The sequence below is a fragment of the Hibiscus syriacus genome, unplaced genomic scaffold (assembly GCF_006381635.1).
Source record: "Hibiscus syriacus cultivar Baekdansim isolate YM2019G1 unplaced genomic scaffold, ASM638163v2 tig00000778_pilon, whole genome shotgun sequence".
In the NCBI taxonomy this organism is placed as follows: Eukaryota; Viridiplantae; Streptophyta; class Magnoliopsida; order Malvales; family Malvaceae; genus Hibiscus; species Hibiscus syriacus.
Genome location: NW_024061825.1, coordinates 2,649,864 through 2,663,816, shown reverse-complemented (window position 1 = coordinate 2,663,816; position 13,953 = coordinate 2,649,864). Strand labels below are relative to the sequence as shown.

The window sequence follows — 13,953 nt, the reverse complement described above, 5'->3', positions numbered from 1 at the left end:
TGTATCGAAACACATTACTATATCATTGTTTTCCATGATATCCACAACAAAGTTTTCAAACTTTTTAATATTGTGTCGGTATGTCCAGAATGGAAGAAAAATGTGTCGATACCTTTTCAAAAAGTGTCGATTGAAAAAACATCGGAACCCATAATTATAATGTAATAGATAATTTTGTAATATAACCGGTATAAATATACCGGTTTTATGAGCGAATAGGTCTACAACCTATATCGACACTTTTTAATATTGTGTCGGTACTTTATGTCCAGATTGGAAGAAAAATGTGTCGATACCTTGTCAAAAAGTGTCGACATTTACACATCGGAACCCAGAACTATAATGTAATAGATAATTTTGTAATATAACCGGTATAAATATACCGGTTTTATGAGCGAATAGGTCTACAACCTATATCGACACTTTTTAATATTGTGTCGGTACTTTATGTCCAGATTGGAAGAAAAATGTGTCGATACCTTGTCAAAAAGTGTCGACATTTACACATCGGAACCCAGAACTATAATGTAATAGATAATTTTGTAATATAACCGGTATAAATATACCGGTTTTATGAGCGAATAGGTCTACAACCTATATCGACACTTTTTAATATTGTGTCGGTACTTTATGTCCAGATTGGAAGAAAAATGTGTCGATACCTTGTCAAAAAGTGTCGACATTTACACATTGGAACCCAGAATTATAATGTAATAGATAATTTTGTAATATAACCGGTATAAATATACCGGTTTTATGAGCGAATAGGTCTACAACCTATATCAACACTTTTTAATATTGTGTCGGTACTTTATGTCCAGATTGGAAGAAAAATGTGTCGATACCTTGTCAAAAAGTGTCGATATTTACACATCGGAACCCAGAATTATAATGTAATAGATAATTTTGTAATATAACCTGTATAAATATACCGGTTTTATGAGCGAATAGGTCTATAACCTATATCGACACTTTTTAATATTGTGTCGGTACTTTATGTCCAGATTGGAAGAAAAATGTGTCGATACCTTGTCAAAAAGTGTCGATATTTACACATCGGAACCCGAAATTATAATGTAATAGATAATTTTGTAATATAACCGGTATAAATATACCGGTTTTATGAGCGAATAGGTCTACAACCTATATCGACACTTTTTAATATTGTTTCGGTACTTTATGTCCAGATTGGAAGAAAAATGTGTCGATACCTTGTCAAAAAGTGTCGACATTTACACATCGGAACCCAGAATTATAATGTAATAGATAATTTTGTAATATAACCGGTAAATATATACCGGTTTTATGAGCGAATAGGTCTACAACCTATATTGACACTTTTTAATATTGTGTCGGTAATTTTAAGTAACGCGGTTTTTCTTCCTTCATTCAAAATATTTATATGTACATACAATAGGAGTCATGTTGATACTTACGATATATGGAGATCGTTGTCATTCCATTCCGTCTTCGAAAAAATCAGTTGATGTAAATCCAACATTATGATAGCCCCCTGCCTGATGCGTTAAATAGTTAATTACTTGTGACGTGCCAACACCGACCTCTTTCAATGTTGTTGCCTCATCGATATCAGCCTTACTTACAGCTCTATTAGAACGCATAAATGGTGTCATAGCAGGTGTGCACAATGCATGATTATGTTTCTGATTAGACTTACTTATAACCCACTGATCGTTTGTATTTGTTGCTGTAACTACAACTCTAGCCTTACATCCTGTTCTTGTGACTTCCTTCATTCAAAATATTTATATGTACATACAATAGGAGTCATGTTGATACTTACGATATATGGAGATCGTTGTCATTCCATTCCGTCTTCGAAAAAATCAGTTGATGTAAATCCAACATTATGATAGCCCCCTGCCTGCTGCGTTAAATAGTTAATTACTTGTGACGTGCCAACACCGACCTCTTTCAATGTTGTTGCCTCATCGATATCAGCCTTACTTACAGCTCTATTAGAACGCATAAATGGTGTCATAGCAGGTGTGCACAATGCATGATTATGTTTCTGATCAGACTTACTTATAACCCACTGATCGTTTGTATTTGTTGCTGTAACTACGACTCTAGCCTTACATCCTGTTCTTGTGACTGGCGTATGAGCACGTTGACGATCAACAGTATTGACTTTTGATACTCGAAACCCTTCTTTGGAACAACAAAATTCTTGTGTCTTCACATTCCCTTCCACGTCAAGCCGTGTTGTTCCCTTACGTGCACTAAACCCATGTTCACGTGCGAATCCCTTGTAAAAGTACCAAGCTTGATCACGTGAACAGAAGAGATGACCAACCAATCTGTCAGATTCATCAACATTATGTACTTCATGACATTCCTCGGTTGGCTTAACATTGTCTACATCAGTATTATCTATGGCAAAAATTTTGTTGTGCAAGTTCAGTGGTCCAGGAGTTGATGGAGATGTAAGCAAAGGTTCATTTTGAACATGTTTCAGTCGTGATGCTTTCAATAGGATGTGGTATTGGTAGTGGTAGTTAAAGGGCGGGTACAACATTAAATTCGCAGTACATATTTAGGTATGTACAATAACTACAAGTATATATTATCATTAAATTTAGGTATGTACAATAACTACATATTTAGGTATGTACAATAACTACATATTTAGGTATGTACAATAACTACATATTTAGGTATGTACACCTTTTAAGTGAGTTTTAAGATATTAATTTAGTAATTATGGGCGTCTAATGATTTATTTTTTACGTTACGGTATATATTATTATTAAATTAAAAACAATAAACATATATATTACATATTTATTATTATCTTTGGTTAATATTGTTAAATTTAAATACTAAATAATATTTTATAAAATATCAAAACAATCAAATAATTTTTTGTGTAAATGACATTATTAAATTAATATTGTAGGTGGAAAACATGAAACACTATTAAAAAAATTGAAACATAAATTACATAACTTTAAAAAAAATATCGATCCTTTTTATAAAAAGTATGGACACTTTCAATATAATAGGTAAAAATATGATGTAATAGGTAGCGCTTATATAATGTAATAGGTAGCGTTTATATAATGTAATAGATAGTGCTTATATTGTAAAGTATCTATCCTTTTTATAAAAGTGTCCATACTTTTTTCACTGTGGAAAACATTAATTTAAGGTTATCTTTTGAGTGAGTTTTAAGATATTAATTTAGTAATTATAGGCGTCTAATGATTTATTTTTTACGTTACGATATATATTATTATTAAATTAAAAACAATAAACATATATTACATATTATTATTATCTTTGGTTAATATTGTTAAATTTAAATTTTAAATATTATTTTATAAAATATCAAAACAATCAAATAATTTTTTGTGCAAATGAAATTATTAAATTAATATTGTAGGTGGAAAACATGAAACACTATTAAAAAAATAGAAACATAAATTATATAACTTTAAAAAAAGTATCGATCATTTTTATAAAAAGTATGGACACTTTCAATATAATAGGTAAAAATATGATATAATAGGTAGCACTTATATAATGTAATAGGTAGTGTTTATATAATGTAATAGGTAGTGCTTATATTGTAAAGTATCTATCATTTTTATAAAAATGTCCATACTTATTTCACTGTGGAAAATATTAATTTAAGGTTATCTTTTGAGTGAGTTTTAAGATATTAATTTAATAATTATAGGCGTCTAATGATTTATTTTTTACGTTACGATATATATTATTATTAAATTAAAAACAATAAACATATATATTACATATTTATTATTATCTTTGGTTAATATTGTTAAATTTAAATTCTAAATATTATTTTATAAAATATCAAAACAATCAAATAATTTTTTGTGCAAAAGAAATTATTAAATTAATATTGTAGGTAGAAAACATGAAACACTATTAAAAAAATTGAAACATAAATTACATAACTTTAAAAAAAGTATAGATCCTTTTTATAAAAAAGTATGAACACTTTCAATATAATAGGTAAAAATATGATGTAATAGGTAGCACTTATATAATGTAATAGGTAGTGTTTATATAATGTAATAGGTAGTGCTTATATTATAAAGTATCTATCCTTTTTATAAAAGTGTACATACTTATTTCACTGTGGAAAACATTAATTTAAGGTTATCTTTTGAGTGAGTTTTAAGATATTAATTTAATAATTATAGGCGTGTAATGATTTATTTTTTACGTTACGATATATATTATTATTAAATTAAAAACAATAAACATATATATTACATATTTATTATTATCTTTGGTTAATATTGTTAAATTTAAATTCTAAATATTATTTTATAAAATATCAAAACAATCAAATAATTTTTTGTGTAAATGAAATTATTAAATTAATATTGTAGGTAGAAAACATGAAACACTATTAAAAAAAATTGAAACATAAATTACATAACTTTAAAAAAAGTATCGATCCTTTTTATAAAAAGTATGAACACTTTCAATATAATAGGTAAAAATATGATGTAATAGGTAGCACTTATATAATGTAATAGGTAGCGTTTATATAATGTAATAGGTAGTGCTTATATTGTAAAGTATCTATCCTTTTTATAAAAGTGTCCATACTTATTTTACTGTGGAAAACATTAATTTAAGGTTATCTTTTGAGTGAGTTTTAAGATATCAATTTAGTAATTATATGTATTTAATGATTTATTTTTTATGTTACGGTATATATTATCATTAAATTAAAAACAATAAACATATATATTACATATTTATTATTATCTTTAGTTAATATTGTTAAATTTAAATTATAAATATTATTTTATAAAATATCAAAACAATCAAATAATTTTTTATGCAAATGAAATTATTAAATTAATATTGTAGGTGAAAAACATAAAACACTATTAAAAAATTGAAACATAAATTACATAACTTTAAAAAAAGTATCGATCTTTTTTATAAAAAAAATATAGACACTTTCAACATATTATAATGTAATAGGTAAATTTGTAATGCTATCGGTATAAATATATCGGTTTACTTATAAAATAAGTCAATATAAGCGCCTACCTATTACATTATATAAGCGCTACCTAGTATGTTATTGTATTTTATAATATTTTCGGTTAAATAATATAACATAACCAGTCTAAATTTTAACCGATTACTTATTTAATCGATCACACTATATATTAACCGTTTTTTAGACGCCGCAAAACTACCCATAAAACTTTCACTCAACACTAATCCTTAAAAAAAACTCGTAGCTCAAACCGACCCTCTTCAACCGAACTTCGTCCCCTCTCTCTTAACCTCTCTTAGCCTCCACAACCTTCACCATTCCCCTCAAGCCATTCATTTCCTCATCAAAATTTTGCTCCACAATCGTCACTTCAACCACATCCACACCCTCCTCCACCTCCAACTCCAGAACTTTCAAACACCCGAGTATGCTTTCACCCACATCATCACATCATATGGTCACCATAACAGAATCCATGATGCTATCGATGTTTTCTACTCAATCCGCAAGTTTGGGTGCGTCCCTTCAGCCCGTTCTCTCAATTCTTTACTTACACTTCTTTGTAGAACCCAACGCGGCCTTGAGCTGCTCCCTGAGGTACTCTTAAACAGTCTGAATATGAACATAAGACTCGAGGAATGACTTACCGTTTGCTGGTTTACGCTCTTTGTAGAATGAACAAGGTTGGTTTTGCTATAGGGGTTCTACAATGCATAATAGACGATCGAATCGGTGTTGATGATAAAGTTTTCTCCTTTGTCCTGTCATCTATTTGTGCTCGGGGAGATTTGGATGGTGAATGCGTGATGGGGTTTTGGAGAGAATCGTTAAAGCTTGGGTTTTCTCCTGCTATGGGTGACTATAATAGTGTCATTAGGTTTTTTGTCAAAAAAAGGAGGGGCTTTGATGCGTTTGATGTTCTAAGCTGGGGACTGTTTCTTACACTATGGTTTTAAGTGGTGTAATTGATGAAGGTGATTACATATTGGCAGATGAACTGTTTGATGAAATGCTTATGTTGGGTTTGGTTCCGAATGTTTATACTTATAACGCCTATATTGGGGGATTGTGTTAGCAAAACAAAGTTGAAGAGGGTATCAAGATGCTAGCCTGCGTGGAGGAGTTAGGGTGCAAACCTAATGTTGTCACTTATAATAACATTGTTGGAGCCAATTTGTAAGGAAGGTGATATAAATAGAGCTAGGGAGCTTGTTAGAGAGATGAAATATAAAGGCATCGAGACGAATTCAGTTTCGTATTTGATAATAATCGATGGTTTGATGATTAAAGGTGAAATTCTTGAAGCATGTGGTTTGGTGGAGGAAGTGTTGTACAAATGCCATTTCCATGAGAGCTTGACATTTGATGAGGTAATTTAGTTTGCAAGGCACTGGAACTCGTCGGGAAAACAGTTGACAAGAATATTTTGCCCGGGGCTAGAGCTTGGGAAGCACTTCTCCTTAGCTTGAATCTAGACTCGAAATTTACCATACCACTTTGATTGATTTGGTAAATCCGCTTTGAATGATCTTGCTAGTAATCAGAGAGGTCTACAAACCTTGTGTCTGAAGACCGTTTCTACACTTTTTTTCCTTAAAGTAGGGTGAGTTTGAGAAAGACTTGCTTGGACTTCAAGTAGATTGGGGATATTTTTGAAATTATAAACAAAACCACTGCTTTGCAGGGCACTATATTCTCCTATGAACAAATGCAAAAGCAGAGGGAAGAAAGTTGAAAAGAAAAGATCTTAATGGTTCATAGTTGTTTCTGATAATTACAGAAGGTAAAGTGGAAGAAAGTGTTCCCAATCGTCCCAGACGCCTTGTAATAGATCCATTTCGATATCAATAGCTGAGGCTTGTATACCCTTCACCCCATCGAAAAGTGTAATGCTCCAATCTTGGATGAGCTGACTGTAGATAACAAGTGGAGTAACAATGAACCTCAAGGTTAGGATTTTGGAGTTTTGCTTTGCTATTTTTTTTCAGTATGAATTCTTCGAGTCGGAACATCTCATTATAATGTTATTCTCTGTAATTTCTCATCTTCGGTTGTTATCCGGAACCAAAAATGTGTTAGATGGAATATGCCAACAGTTTTCTTTCATTTGCTAGAACTCTCAGAAAGGAGTATAAACAAGTAGAATAATACTGTTATGTTTATTAGAATTTGGTTTTGGCATTATGACAAAATTACTTCCCATTCACTTTGCCCCATACTCATACTCTCTTTTTTAGAGCATTTTAACTTCTAGGTTTCAATTTTTGGTCAAAACAAACCCCATTGGATGGAAATAGTTAACTTAGTAATGGTCATCACATCTTACTGATGTGATATCTTCATGTGTTCAATTGCTGATGTGGCATATGTCACGTTATCATTTTGGGTGACATGACACATGTCATGTTAGCAATATGTGTCCATTAATCAACTAACGGTTTTCATTCAACATTGTCTATTTTGATCAGAAATTAAAACATTAGGGGCTAAAATACTAAAAAAAATATTAGGGGCAAAGTGATCATTATCACTTTGTGCAAACGAGGTATTTTTATGCCGTCGGTTTTTGATCCAGTTTTGTTGTTTTGCAACAAGAAGGAAAAAAATGCATCTGTTTAGGGATGGCTTTGTATGCATCTGTATCTTATCCGTTGCTTTTGTGTTCTTGGTTGAAACATGGATAGGGTTGGGTTTAGGAACATGTATGTCCAAAATAACATCTTAAAATACATAAAATTTCATCCATAAACATTTCAGTTTTACAAAGAGGAGCTCCCAAAATAACATCTTAAAATACATCAAAGTTTATCAAAAGAGTTACGACTCAATTGTACAAAATGGTATATGAGATATATGTCCTCTAAAATAATCGAGACGTACTTTGAAACGGAACTAAATATGGAATCTGCATTCTGGCGATAAGCTCCTCAATAGGCACCTAAGGACATACGAACGAAAACAAATTTTGAACAATGAGCTACGAGCTTATTGTCACATAAATAACGCAACTACACAACATGCATTCATAAATATGTATACTAGCAGTATAGTCATGAGGCATCATAGAGTACCAAGCAGTAATCATAACGAACAATCATTCGTAGGTGGAGTTCAACGTGTAGGGCATTGCAAATGTCTTAGCAATAGTATGGAAGTGCCTTAACATTGATACGGAGGTGCAGTTGCACTAATACTAAAGTGTCTGAGCATTAATGGGAATATATATCTGGATATTCACAAACATTTATATTAGATAATCGTCATACATTTGAGTAACTTGAATATCATCGTTGTTTGCAAAATCTTATGGAGTCTTACTTGTACTGATCTTACGTTATCATACAATGTTAATGTTCCATTTGTAAGCTTTTAGTAAGGTATCATCATTGATCTCAACATAACCCCAGAACCCTAAGCCAAAAATGAGGTTTACCGCCTTGTTGCCTTTGGAGTACCGATACTCGGCCTTACGGTACTAGTACTTATTTGTGCTATGGTACCAGTACTACTTTGTGTATCGATATTATTTTAGCCTACTGGAATTTGGGAGAACTCCCGATATCGATACCCCTAATTAGAGTATCGGTATCGTCTTACATTCGATGTGGATAAAAATACCTCAGTATTAGTACCCTCACCTCGAGTATCGATACTATTAATAAAGGGTAACCGACAAAGTTGATAATATTGTTGATAAAGGGTAATTGGCAAAGTTGAGGAGAGAAACATCTCAATCATATATTGATTAGAGAAAAATACATCTTACTTTATACACAAAGTTAGGAGTAAATCTTCTCCTAAAAGTAAACTACCTAGTAGTTATCTTTATCTAACTTTCTAAGAGTTAATATTATATTAGACTACTAACTAGTATACAAAATGGTTTATCGTAAAACTTACGCTCCCCTCAAGTTGAAGAGTAAATGTTGAAAAGACCCAACTTGGATGTAATCTCATCAAAGGTAAGTCTTGGAAGTTCCTTGGTGAGAATATCCACTAATTGATTCTTCGTTGAAACATAGTTGAGCTTTACCGATCCATCATTCACCTTTTCGGAGATGAAATGTTTGTCGATCTCCACATGCTTCGTTCTGTATGATGAACTGGATTATTTGCAATACTTATTGCCAATTTATTGTCACTCTCAAGTTTAAAACCCTTGTTTTCATACAACCCCAGCTCATTTAACAACCATTGTAACCAAATTCCTTCGTAAATTTCGAGTGTCATTGCTCTAAAATCTGTTTCCGCACTACTTCGAGACACCACAACTGGTTATTTACTTCTCCAAGTAACTAGATTTCCAATTGAACAATAACCAATTGCAGACCTTTATCCGTTAATTCGTCTGCCCAGCTTGAATCCGAAAAAATTCTTATTGTTCTATCATCACTCTTTTTAAAAATTAACCCATATCCTGGTGTCATTTTTAAGTATCTTAGAATTCTATTCACATACTCTAAATGTTCTTCCCTCGGGTTATTCATATATTGACTCACTATGCTGACAGGAAACGCAATATCAGGTCTGGTAAGTGATAACTAAATTAGTTTACCTACTAACATTTGATATTGTTCTTTATTCACGGGACTTCCCAATTCTTCTCTATTTAGCTTAAGATTTGTTTCCATGAGAGTTTCTGTCAGTTTGCACCCTTTAATTTCAGTTTCTGATAGTGGGTCAAGAATATATTTCATTTGATCGATCATTATTCCTTCTTTCGACCTTGCAACCTATATGCCTCAGAAATACCGTAAGGTACCCCAAGTCTTTGGTTACGAATTCTTTTGCCAGTAGTTTCTTCAGTCATTCTATCTCCATCGAATCATCAAATGTTAGAATGATATCATCCACATAGACATCAAAATTACCTTTTTGTAGTTTGAAGCTATTTTGACGAATAACGTGTGATCCAATTGGCATTGCTTTGTAACCATCTTGAATAATCACCTTTGTAAATATATTAAACCAAGCTCTTGGAGATAGCTTAAGTTCATACAAGGACTTGAATAGTCTACACGTTTTTCTTGGATTACTCTTCACGCCTAGTGGAATTCACATATATATTTCCTCCTCCAAGTTTCCATTTACAAAAGAATTTTTGATGTCCAAATGATGAAGTACCTAGTTTTCATTTACTGGAAATGACATTAACATTCTCACAGTGATTAGTTTTGCTACTGGAGCAAACGTTTCCTGATAATCAACTCCAAAAGATTGAGTAAATCCTTTCGCCACTAATCTCACCTTGTATCTTTCAATGCTACCATCAACTTTATATTTCACTATGAATACCCCCTTGCAGCCAAATGGTTTCCTGTCTTTTGAAATATCAACTACAATCCAAGTATTGTTGTTTTCCAGTGCCTCCAATTCCTCTTCCACTGTCTTTTTTCACTTTGAATCTTTCAATGCTTCTTCCACTGTATCTTGAACAATAATGTTGTCTACACTGGTTGTAAAGTTATTAAAACAAGGCATTAGCTTTTCATATGCAACAAACCTATCAATCAGATAATTTGTGCATTTTTTACTCCTTTTCTTTCAGCAATTAACAAGTCATTATCATCAATTAAAACATTTAATGTAGTGGAAAAACTCTGATTACCTCTGTTATTCTCCAAATTATTCTCGTTCAATTTCGGTTCAGTACAATGTTTGTGTTGTGTAGGAGGATCAAAATTAGGTTCAGGAATTGATTTAGAAATTAGTCTTTGTCATCTCTTGTAAATCAATAACTCAGATTGAGGTATTTAAGGTGAAGTGATGTGTTAATCCTGCAAAGGTAAGTGTGTTTCGGTAGACTGGCTTGGCAAGGATTAATTTTTTGAGTTCGGCAATGTCTTTTGGTTCGGCTGAAGTGGTTTTATCGGCTGATTCAGATGGTTTGACTGTTTCGACGGGGATGGTTGGTCAAATGGAGCTGGTTGCAAATCATACAAATCAAGTGACAATTTTTTTGAATCAATATATTGTTGTTCATTATATGACTCCCTCTGAATAATAGTCTTAAGGTAAAAAGGTGTTTTTCAAAAGAAAGTAACATCCATGGTAACAAAGAACTTTTTAGTATGAGGACTATAACACCCAAAACCTTTTTGACTCGATGAATAACCCAAAAATATATATCGAAATGCTCGAGGATCTAATTTGGACCTGGAATGAACATTATTATGAACAAACACAATACATCCAAAAGTGGGAAAGAATTAAAGGAACACGTCTCTCATATATTTAAATTGTAACAGTTTACTAGGAAGACGGTTAATCAAACAAGTAACGGTTAAAGGGCTTCCCCCGGAAAATAATAATAAACATTTGTGGAAAAAAGAAGAGATCGAGTGAGCTCAAGTAGATGTTGGTTTTTTACTTAGCAATCCTTTTTTATTGAGGAGAATTGACACACGAAGTAAGATGTATAATCCATTTTCTTGAAAGAAAAAACTCAAAACATTGGCAAAATACTCATTATCATTGTTAAAATGAAACATTTGAATAAAAAAAGTTAATCAGGCTTATTTGGTGATCGTCTAGGTGTAATCTCAGTGTGTTCATCTCTATAGAATAACAACTTTACCAGAAGCAACAATGATGTTCTCTAATACATATCGAAATTCTGATCGGCATCTATTTAACGATATTTGTGATTACTATAAGATAAAAGAGCATAAAAATGAGAGTTGTTATCACCTGGTTGGATTTCTTGCTGATTTTAAGTTCACCAAGAAGTGAGGAACTACACAAATCATGAAAAAAATACTAATTTTAACACTCTAAACCAGTACGACACACAATCGACTGATCAGAATGCCACACGGAACCACCGGAGTGGCTAACCAAAATTTTCTTTTAAATTTTTTTGTTTTAAAAATGACCATTTGTGATCACTCATGCCAAAATAAATCAACCACAATTTCAATAAAAAAAATACATTAGGAGCTCCCAAAATAATATTTAAATTATACAGACCATAGTTTAAAATGAGTTATGACTCATACAAAAATATACAAATTGAAGTTTACAATTATACATGCCCTCTAAAGATGAACTCGAGACGTACTCTGCACTATCTAGGTATGGATCACTACTATAAAAAAGTCCTCGGACTGCTCCTCGACTAAGGAAATAAATTCCAAAAGCTGAGCTAACTAGCCCAGTGTCACACTAACAATTAAGTCATACTAAAAGTGTTCATGTCATGCTTAAGCTAACTGATAACTGCAATAGTGAGTATACTCGTATATTGCACTCTCTACTCTATGGTAGACATCATGGTGTAGATGAGGGTTCTGCATCTTGGAGCTCACACACCCCTCTAGTTTACCGAGGCTAGTTGCCCAGAATCTCTACATCGGTCAACCCCTCAACTAGCCCATTCTTTGAGTGTTGGACCTTGCACCCAAGCTAGTTACCTTTAAGTTCCTCGCACACTACCTAAGGATATATCCGGAATGATTCTATACTTTCGATAATTCTAGCATTTTCTAAAGGAACTCGGGTGTCCTGATCGTTTCCTGAGCATCATCCAAGGTTATTTTTTTGTCATCCTAATTGACTTGTTTCTAAGTGTAGTATTAATATCATTAATGTTCTCACTTGTAGTCTTATTTGATGATATAATGAAGTGTTGGGGTACCTTTAGTCTAATTCCCTTAAAAACTAACATTTTTCCTAAAACAAACTGAAAGTATCGATACTAGCCCAAGAGTATCGATACACCTATAAAAGTTTCGATACTTTATATAAGTACTGATACTTTGAAACATTCTGTTATGCTCAGTTTTGAAAGTTTTTGGGAGTTTTGAAACTATGACCCAAAGTTTCAATTCTATTGAAAGAGTTTCAATACTTTTGCCTAGAAACTCACGAATTTGCCCAAAACGAAGAACAATTATCGATACTATCCATATAATATTGATACTCTACTTGTAGAAGTCATAGAGCACATACGAAAGTACTATATTTCAATCCCAAAGACCTTAGTGAGGTCCCCAAACATGCTTAAAGTTTTATTTGATTAACAAGGGTCATAATAGAGGCTTTAAACACATTTTTAATTCTAAAACAAGAATTTCACCATGAAATGCTTATCATGCTCAATTTAAACATTTAAACTATCTTGAACTTCTAATGACTCACTAAGAGTATAGAACTGTTGTAAAGGTGTTACCTTGCTCTTTGAATGGCTAGAAACTTTCTCAACTCACTCAAGATTCAACTTTCTTTTCCTTTAGCTATTGAGCTTTCTCGTATCTCCTTCACTAAACAAAATGAGAAAATGAATTAACAATCCATATAGGGGTTGAATAACATCTAAACAAACTCCCTATAACTCAAAACTTAGCTGGAATCCATATATTCTCATAAATCTCTTGAGACTCATTTTTGGTAAAACTAATTAAATGTAACTTAAAACAAAGCTTGGAGGATGAAGATTTACATTCTCACCTTAGTTTCACCATACTAGACTTGAAATGCTTGAACTTTCACTTGGAATGGAAAAGTGAAGAAATAAATTACGGAACAAAAAACAATAGCATTTGGTGAGAAGATAAGGGGGAGTGGTTCACGTAAAAACATAATATATGAGAAGGTTTTCAGCTTTAAAAATTAACCATGGGTAAACTACACTTTTAGTCTCCCAAAATTCTAATTAACACAACACCCATAACAAACCACCAAAACTCTTAGGCCCTAACTTAAGCCCAAAAATAATAAACTTGGTCCACTAATTTATAAGGTCCTTTGGGCTCATCTTTGGGTCTCGAGTTGACCCGGACTACTAACCCTGGTTTCGGGGTGTTACACTAAGTTTATTGAAGTTGATCTTGATTCAAGCAGAACTGTTATAAACAATCATTCTTCTACTCCTCTTTTCACTTAAGAGTATTATAATCAGAACTTAAACATTCTTAACAAGAATTCACCTATTGAATCAT

The 13,953-nt window shown here is 32.2% G+C and overlaps 1 pseudogene; it reads left to right on the top strand.

The window, feature by feature from the left end:
* Positions 1 to 5,248: 5,248 nt before the first annotated feature.
* On the top strand, positions 5,249 to 7,040 carry LOC120219210 (annotated as a pseudogene).
* The last annotated feature ends 6,913 nt before the right edge of the window (positions 7,041 to 13,953 follow it).